Raw genomic sequence first — 9,341 nt, 5'->3', positions numbered from 1 at the left:
GCTTTCCTTTGTGCCTCTTCCAGGATGAAAAGAGGTAGTCATTGATTGTATTAATAATTCAGGGCCTAATCTCACAGACGGGTGTTCACAGCCCGTGAGGTGGCAATCTTTCATCTTGAGATCAGGATCAGCCACATCTTTTAGAGGTCAAGGAAGATAGCTGCAGCATGGAAAATGCCTTCAAAATAATAGGTTTAGGCAATCCTCATGCACGGATGGAAATGGCAGATGAAAAGCTGGTGTGCCTCACGCACCTGCAGGTCAGCCTGGTGGTGCCTACAAACTCTTGAAGATGATTCCCATCAGTGTCAGCGAGCTGTGATCTCTGCCACATATCCCATGGCAGGGGGGCTGGAACTGGATGATCATTAAATCCATTCCAGCCCAAACCATTCTATGGTTCTACAGCATGTCCCAAGCCATCAATATTCCCCAGGTCACCTGAGGCCTCCTGTTTCTCAGGACAGACACCTGCCTCCTGATTATGGGTCTCGTGCTACTTTTCCTCTTCTCCCATGGCCAAGCTCCTCCTTTAACTGCCTGTTCTCTTGTGTTGTCTCAATCATCTCTGGAAGGACAAACTCTACTGGCACTATTTGCTTTGGTTTGTAGCCAGGAAGGGCCCTGCACAGGCAGAGTGGCAAATTCACCTCCAGGATTAAGAAACTGGTCACAGGCACTAAACTGGGGATGCATCAGACAAGTAAAGAAAAGGGAAATCTGAATATGCTGGATCTAATTTTGAATTTGGCTGTACTTTACACAATGGAGACCAAATTTACATCAGCACCCTTGGAGTTTCCCTGCAAGGACCACAGTCCACTCCCCATGGAGTCCTTCTCTTGCCCCAGGACCCGCAGTCACTCCCAGCAAAGCCCTCCTGGCCGGCTGCTGCTGTCACCACAGGGGCCAAGCTCAGGCAGAAGGTGCCCAAGAAGGGCCGTTGTTGCTCCTGCACCTCTCAGGGTGTTTATGGAGGAAATGGCAAGGTCAGAGACACGCACCTTGCACCTGGAGCTGGAGGTGCCAACTCCTGTTGTGATGCCAAAGATTAACGGGCGCGCTGATAAGGGCTGGGAGAAGTGGCCAGCGGAGACTTCTGAGAGTTCCCACGAATGCAGCTGTGCCGTGCTGGAGCCTCCCCTCTTTTGGGCTCCTGGTTCCCCACAGGAATCAGGCTCGGCCCCAAAGTGCTGCCGCCGCAATGCTCTGCTGCTGTTACCAAGGCACCTTAGCGCCCTGTGCATTAGCATTCTTCTGTCTTGTGCTTTGTCTTCTCAGGGCAGCCCTTCCCCAGCACAGCCCAAAGCTGCTGTGGTTGCGGTGGCAATGCCCCCCCAGCCAGCAGGGGCACAGTCCCCAGAGCTGGGATTAGTAACGCTCCAGTGTGCAGTATTTTACAGCCTGGGACTCACGCCCGACCCACTGTGCACACCTGCAGGAAGGCCTGGGCTTGCCATCACTTCTCCCCCCTCTTCTTTGTCTGCTGCATTCACTTGGGCTCCTCCAAACAAGCAGTTTACCTTCTCCCAGGCAGGGCCTGTGCCTGGTTTCCTGTCTGTGCAGCATCCCAAGCCTGACAGAAGCTGCTCTGTCTCTGCTGTGGTGTCCAGACACCACAGTATCCAGAACTGAGGACTGATTTGCAAATAATTATTACGGAAGGAAGCCGTTCTTTCTATAACTGATAACTTATCTGGTATACATCAGGCTTTCCCCAGTTTCTCTCTGTTCCTGCTTTAATAACTCATCCCCAAACACGTTGTTCCTTTGTCAGGACTGTACATTTACTGTGTCCACATTTAGGAGAAAGCCCTCTTTGATGGCAAGGTTTCTGTAGCAGGGCTGTTTAGATTTGTTGTGATTAAATCACATCCATTTTCTAATTTGTACCTTACACACACTCAAATCCCTCCTTAAGCCTGAGCTGTTCAGGCACATTTTGTCTTCACTGCTGACTTAATCAAGCAGTGGAGAGCTGCTCTCTGCAGTCGCTGTCTCTTGCACACAGAGGAGAAAGAGGAGAAAGAAGCACTTTGCAAAGGGCTGCTATTATCCACGCACTACAGCGACAGCATATTTAGTGTTTGTGGCTCTGGGGCTGCAGTAATTAATTGTGTGTCTGACACTTTGCTTGGCACAGCCTGGCACCCAGAGCTTTCCCATCACCCTGCTACCCGTGCCTGCCAAAACCAGCCCCCACAGGCCTCTCTGGGAGATGGGTGCTCACCCCAGGAGTGGTGGGGGGATTTGGGGGTGATCTGCCACACTGCCCAGCTCTCGGCAGTGCTGGGGCAGCTGGGGTGGGCGACCACACTGAGGGGCTCTTAGGGCAGGCCGGGGTCTCCATCCCTTCCCCACCACACAGTCCTGATGAGGGTCCTCCTCCCACCCCAAAGATGCTCTCAGCACTTACACATAACCCAGGGGCTGGACAGGGGGGTGACCCTAAACCCCACTTCCCCTTCATCCCCTCCTGCTGCAGGTGGAGCATCCCCACCTCTCCGGGAAAACTGTTCATCCATCCAGTCCCCCAGCGCTGTCTGCCTGCACACGGAGAGGGGGTGCTGGGGGTCGGGGGGTGTTGCAGCGGAGACCCCCCCAAGCCCCCCCTCCCTCCCTCCGCGGGGCCGGGGCTGCGCCTCCCTCTCTCTCCCTCTCCCTCTCCCTCTCCCTCTCCCTCTCCCTCTCCCTCTCCCTCTCCCTCTCCCTCCCTCCCTCCGCCGCTCCTCGCGAACGACGCTGCTCAGCGTGTGCGGAGAGAAGGAGGGAGGAGGGAGAAGGGAAGGAGGGAGGAGGGAGGGGACCTCCCTATCTGGCTCTATCTCCTCTGCTGCCTCTCACATGCTCCGGGAGGGCGATGCGGCTCCCCGCGTCCCGCTGAGCGAGGCCGCCTGCACCCCGCCGGGGCTGCGCGCAGGGCGGGGGGCTGCCCGCGCCCCTCGGCCTCCTCCACCCCCCCGCCAGCCCCACTTCGACCCTCGGGGGCTTTTACTATTTTATTTCGTTTGGGTTTAATTTTATTTCGTTTTTTATTTTTTGTTTTATTTACCCCTCCTGGAAAAAAAATATAATATATATTTAAAAAGCCGCCGCTGCCTGCACCGACCCCCGCGGGGCTGGAGAGGCTGATGCGGCCGCCAAGGTAAGCGGGGCGGGGGCTGGGGACCCCCCCGGCCGCATGTCCCCCGGCTCCCTGCATGGCCCTTCCTCCTCCGGACCTGTTGAGGCTCCCGGTCCCCTCCTGGCTCCCCCCTCCCCGGCCTTTTTTATAAGAAACCTCGATTCTTCTCCACCTCCCCTGCCCAGCGCTCCCTGCCCAGCTCGGCGCTGGCTGGCGTGCATGAGGTTATTCATTTATCCTCCCTTCTGATGGTTGCCACTAAAGCTGCTCCCCGCTGCGCTAAGTCAATCGAGTAATTCCTTGCAGACCACTGATGAGGACTGTAAACATCCTCCCCAATATTTCCCTTTCCCTCGGATGGCTCATCCCGGGGCTGATCGCGGTAATGGGGAGCGGAGCGGGGACACAAAGCTCCCCCTGAACTGCCTTGGTTGCAAAGTGCTCGGGGGGGGGTTAGGAGCTCCGAGGGAAGGAAGGTGGAGGGTGACAGCTGGACAGATGTGGGACACGGCTGGGATGGGCACGTCTGTGAGCAGGGAGAGGATGGGCAGCTGGAAGCGGGGCAGGGGCAGGGGGAGCGACTTCGTTGCTGATGTTCTGAGTCCGTAAATAGCCCAAAACCTCCTCCAGGAGACGGGGGGGACAGATTACACCCGCCAGACAAGACAGTTCAGAAAGCACCAGCCAGAGCAGGCTCTGTCCGAGCTTCCACTCCGGGACGTGCACGTTGCCCTTCCTAAAAATTACATATATTTATGGCAACCGGGCTGCATTTGCAAGACAGGTGCTTTTTGTTGTGGTGGTGATTGTGAGGCAGGAGATGAAAGTTTGGTGTTGTTTTGATGTGATTCTTGATTGCTGCCTGTTGGAGTAATTGCATCGCAATTGCTCAGAGGTAGAATCAATTTCCCCAAATTGAGATTTTAATGGGAGCTCGCAAGCTGCTGTTATGTCATGTGGTTTAAGGCGGCGTTGGATTGCATTTATTTTATAAACTGGATACTTTCGCAGGCGGCGCAGGGATAACAGCACCACCCAGTGGGGCCGCAGCCCCGGCCCAGCCCAATCCCAGTCCAGCCCAGTACCAGCCCAGTTCACCCCAGTCCCAGCTCAGCTCCAACCCTGCCCTAGTCCCAGCTCCAACCCCAACCCCAGTCCCAGCCTTAATCCCAGCCCAACCCTAACCCAGCCCAGCCCCAGTCAGGCACACCCAGGAAGATTCCTGGTGCCAACTCCGAGATGCTCCCCCTCCACAAAAACTCCTATTTTCGTTTGCCAAAATACCCACAGAAGTGCTGGATTAAAGTTCTTTTGGTTTGGGGTTGGTTTTTTTTCCCCGTCATAAGAAGGAATGTCACTTACTCTGATATTCAGGACAAAGTTTTAAATTAGCTGAGGACACTGTCACCCAGTGTTTCACCACTGAGAACACAGGAGAAGCATCCTGTGTTGGGTTGTATTTCTGGCCACTGCTGCCACGAATTGACAGAAGGACACCTGGCAAAGGTGATTGGGTTTCACAGAGCTTTTTCCAGAGGATCCTTCAAACACTCCTTGCTGAAAGGGCTGCAGATGGAGACTTGCAAACACTTGATGCCATCTCCCACCTTTAAATAGGATGGAGGAGATGTCCTTAGCTGACCTGTCAATCAGAGGAGGGGAATTAGTGAGCTATGTTTGCACTTTCTCGAGATGTCAGGAGCTTTTAAAAGCAGCAGAGAAAGACTGTCCCATCACACAAACTGGCTTCTGTCTCTGCTGATAAACACCCAGTTCTCTGCAATTCTCCTGGTGTCCCTGCCCATGGCAGGGGGATAAGAACAAGATGATCTTTAAGGCCCCTTCCAACTCCAACCATTCTGTGATTCTATGATTCTGATCATTTTTTGGCAGTTCAGACTGATCCATCTTCTCTGCTGAGGTGACATTTGGCCATTTGAACTTGCTCTTGGGAACCTCCCAGCCCATCTTCTATTTTTGCTTAGAGGGGAGCCCAGATGTGAAGAAGATACACTGCAGAGATATTGCTTGATATCTACCCCAAAGAGGAGACTGGGCCAGGAAGACCAGCTCCCTGCAGAGAATTAAATATACAGATTTGCAGCCAGCCCTCCAAACACTGTTGAACAGGGATGGTTACAAGCTCCCATATGTAGGAATTAGGCCTCACCCCACCAGGAGCTTTGCAAGCAAGGGAAAGGGAGAGACACAAATGAATGTTACAAGTTAAAAAAAAAAAAAAAAAAAAAAAAAAAGGCTGATGTGATGAACTCAACTTGGCCTTAAAATATCCCTGCTTATTTTGCTTTCTGTCATGGGTGAGACTGAAAGTTTTCCACCAGCCCATCTTCCCTTCCCCTTGTGCAGCTTTGGCTGTTTTTCAGCCTTTAGAGGTGATTTTTATGGCTGTGAGCTTGGAGCAGGCAATTCAAGGAGAGAAGGTTACCCAGTGTGACTTCAGTGGGGGCTGCTGATAATCAGTTAATCTGCAGATGCAAGGATGCAGGTCAACAAAGAGTTCTTAAATTTCATTTACTGGTGGCACAAAGCTGGGTTTTTTTTCCACCTTTCACAACTGGCCTCGTTTTGCACAGCCAGGTTGGTGAGGCTGATGTTCACAGGGGCAGCTGTGGGAAGGAGGATTTAGATAAACCAACAAACTCCTCTCTACACTTTGCTATGCAGGAATGGGTCACTCCTCAAAGCCCAGCTCTGTGCCATCCCCTCTGCCTGCCACGTCCAGCTGATGCCAAAGTTCAGTGCAGGGCACTAAGGAGATCTTGGGGGGACATTTTCCTGCTCTACCTGCAAGGAAACATTGGTAGGGAAGGGGGTTTAGATGCATATTTGGCAGCTTTGGTGCACAGTGTCTCCTTGGCCAGCCAGAGAAATGACAAAATGATAAAAAATGGAATTATGAGTAAAAGGAAGATCTTTAAAATTAATTGCAGACATCAGAGGTGGCTGTTTCTGCATATAAATGTTGGGGTTTTCTGTTTCTTCTTCTTCAGATTTTTTTTTCCTTTAGTAAGGGAATTGTTCAGAGCACAAGTGTTTGCTTTTATTTCCACAAACATTTTGAGATCAGCTGTCAAACCTCTCCAGACAACAACTTGGGGGTTTATACTCCAAACTTCCTTTCTTCCTCCTTTAAGGAGCAGCTTCCTTTTCGCTGCTCACCCCAAACACACACATATCCCTGCAGAGCATTTCAGGATTAGCTTCCTGCAAGGAGTGATTATGGCTTATCCCAGCCAGGCCATGAATTGAACACCGTGTCCTGAGGCAGAGCAGGCAAAGGCAGAGTGTGGAGATAGTGGTGGGAAAAGTGGCCACACAGAAAGTTCATGGGAGAGTCAGGAGCAGACCAGGAGCCCCAACATCCACTCCTCTAACTACCAGTTGCAGCCCTCAGAAATGCCCGTGTTTACTATTTTAGCCATATAATTACAGGTAGTGAATGATTCCATTAGGAAGGCTGTAAGGGGAGCCCTCATCTGCAAACCTCCGGGTTCAAATCAGCCACATTCACTCAGCCCCACTGAAGTCCCACAGCCACGCACGGTGTGAGAAAAGCCACACAGGGCAGAGAAAAGGAAAAGTTCAGCCCAGCGATCCTCCAGCTGAGCATCCCATGGGAACTATGACTCCTCCAGCATCCTGCAAATACCCCAGAGAAGGCTGTGCCACCCTTCCACAATGACACCAAACACGGCATCAACGTGCAGATGACCACGGAGGTGCCTGTGCCCCGGAGCTGAGCCGCTGCAGTGGCTGCATTTCAGTGGTGGGTGGTTTCCCACATTCTGTTTGCATCGGGCTGCCTGAGCAGGAGTCCTGGACGGGCTCTGAGAAGGAAAGAAGTTGGGGGAAATGCAGTCTCTCCACATTTCCAAGCCTAGATATCCCCGTTAAGCAGGGCAGAGATGGGAATTTCACACAGCCTCTGATTCAGTAGGCGATTTAAAGTCCAGATCTTTGATTCAGCTAAACAGAAAGGTGAAGGTTTTTTCCAAAATGTTGTAAGGGGGAGCAGGACTTCAGAAACACACCTTATTTGGGGTCTTTTCCTCCCCGAAGTTACGGTTTGGACACATCTGTTGTTTTCTCCAGCGAAATCCGCTGCTTTGATCCGTGCCAAGAACAGCAATCCCATTTGCAATGCATGATGCAACGGAGCAAAATCAAGGAGAAATTTTTACAAACTGGAGCCAGGGGCATCCGACCGTTGCTTTATGGCAGCACAGTTTTCCCTACACCAAAGGCAGAATTTCCATCAAGGGTCTTATTTTAACTCTAATGCCTCAGACTGGATTCCAGGCTATCGTGTCAGCCTGCCCCAAAACGGCAATACCAAAGTGGTGCTTTAGGTCAAACCATCAAAGCAGCCTCGCAGCAGCTATTTAACAGCTGGGCTTTAAAAGTTCGTCATTCAGATGGGGTTTTTTTTTAGTTAAACAGATCATGTTAGATGTCATCAGTCAGGATAACAGCAGAAATAATGTTTTTCATTTTGAAATAAAAGCAAAAGTAGCATTGCAAGAGGAGAGGGTGGGAGCAAGAGGAAAGGATTTGAGGTCTGGAACCCCATCCCTTGGATCCCGCCCCCTTCCCCTTCCCTGGGCTCTCCCCAGCTCACAGACCCTCTCTCTCCTCCCCCCAGGCCCCTTCCAGCTCCAGCTGCCTACACATCCCATCAGCAGGCATTTCTTCTTGGGTGGTAGGAGCAGCTGGCAGGGTTTGGACATATTTGCCCCTGTTTGACATCCCCCACAAAGAGGTGCTTCGAGTCGGCGTTCCTCCCACACTGCCTCTGCTACAGGTCTGGATCCGGCCTGGCAGCTTTCATCTCCTGCCCAGCTCTGCCCACTCTGGCAGCTCCTCTGCACACAGAGCTCCCTCTGACTTTAGTGGACACCATCTGAGCACAGCTCTAGGACCAGCAGGACCAAGACAGATATTCCGTTAGGCAGGCAAGGCCACAGGATTTTTGGATCCCATCTGGGTCCCAGATGGAAAAGCTGCAGTGTTTTAATTCCTGTTGCAGCCTGGATAAAGCCCCAGAGTAATTCCTCCTTCATTTGGAGGCATGGGGGCTCACTCCCCTCATGGAGAAATAGGTGTTAAAAGATATCTTTGCTTCTTGGATATTTATTCCCATCGCCTCTTCCTCTTTCTATGGGATATTTGTTGGATCACAGGTTCAATCCATGACAGGGAGGAGATCACAAACTCTTGTTAGAGACTTTAAGCCATGGTTACTCAAAAAAGCATACTCAAGGATGTTTATGAGGTAGAAAAGGAGGTTTCCAAGAATAATTAGAAGAAGTATCAAGGAGTGTCCCAGCCTAACCAACCTGCTGGAGGAAACACGCATGGTCTTAGAGAGTTGGGAGAAGGGTGGTGAAAAACAGGTGAAAAACAACCATCATCCTTTTATTCTTTGTATAAGAACCCCAAAAGAAAGGAGATGAAACACCAGGATAGCAAGGGGACACGCCATCAAAGGAGAGCTAATGATCCAAAACAGGGAAGTTATTAAAGCCTACACCCGTGGGTACCCTCATTCAGAAGCGGTCTTAGTTCACTGTGGCTAAAACATCCCTCAAGGGAAATCTTTAAGAGATCCAAGCTAAGTGGATGCCTTCCTCAGGGCCTATCCCTCTCATGGGTGGCACAGACCCCTGGGATGGTGGGGATGCAGATCCAATCTGCTCACCTCCACATGCTGTGGCATTGCAGGAGGAAGAAAAGAGCAGGATCAGCTCCAAGCTGCTGCTCCATCTGATGGTCTGTGAGCAGGGCAGGGTTCTCCCAGGGTTGTTTCTGCCTGGGACTGCCCAGAGGGTCTCTAAAGTGACACCCTGGGACAACCCTACCAATGTAACTGGTGAGACTTTCCCCCAGAGAAAGATGAACATCCAGGTCTGTATGTGGCTTGTGGTGCAGAGGAGGCAGGGGTGGAGGTCCTGAGAGAGTGCAGGTATTGTTTAGTCATCCCCATCAGTCCTTGGTGGGCTGGCAGCTGGATTTGGGGTCCCTGACAGCCATCCCTGTTGGTAAGGAGTGCCAGTCTATGATAAGGATCTCTGAGACTTGCTGTTTCTGAGTCACCCGGGGTTACTTCACCGCTGCCAGTGCCAGTGCAGGTGCGGGTGAATGACCTGGAACTGTTGTGAAACTCTCACCTACCCTGGTGCCAGGGCTGGAAAGACAC

Source organism: Zosterops lateralis, assembly GCF_965231275.1.
Source record: "Zosterops lateralis genome assembly, chromosome: 13".
NCBI lineage: Eukaryota > Metazoa > Chordata > Aves > Passeriformes > Zosteropidae > Zosterops > Zosterops lateralis.
The sequence above is the reverse complement of the archived record's forward strand: the minus strand, read 5'-3'. Positions refer to the sequence as shown.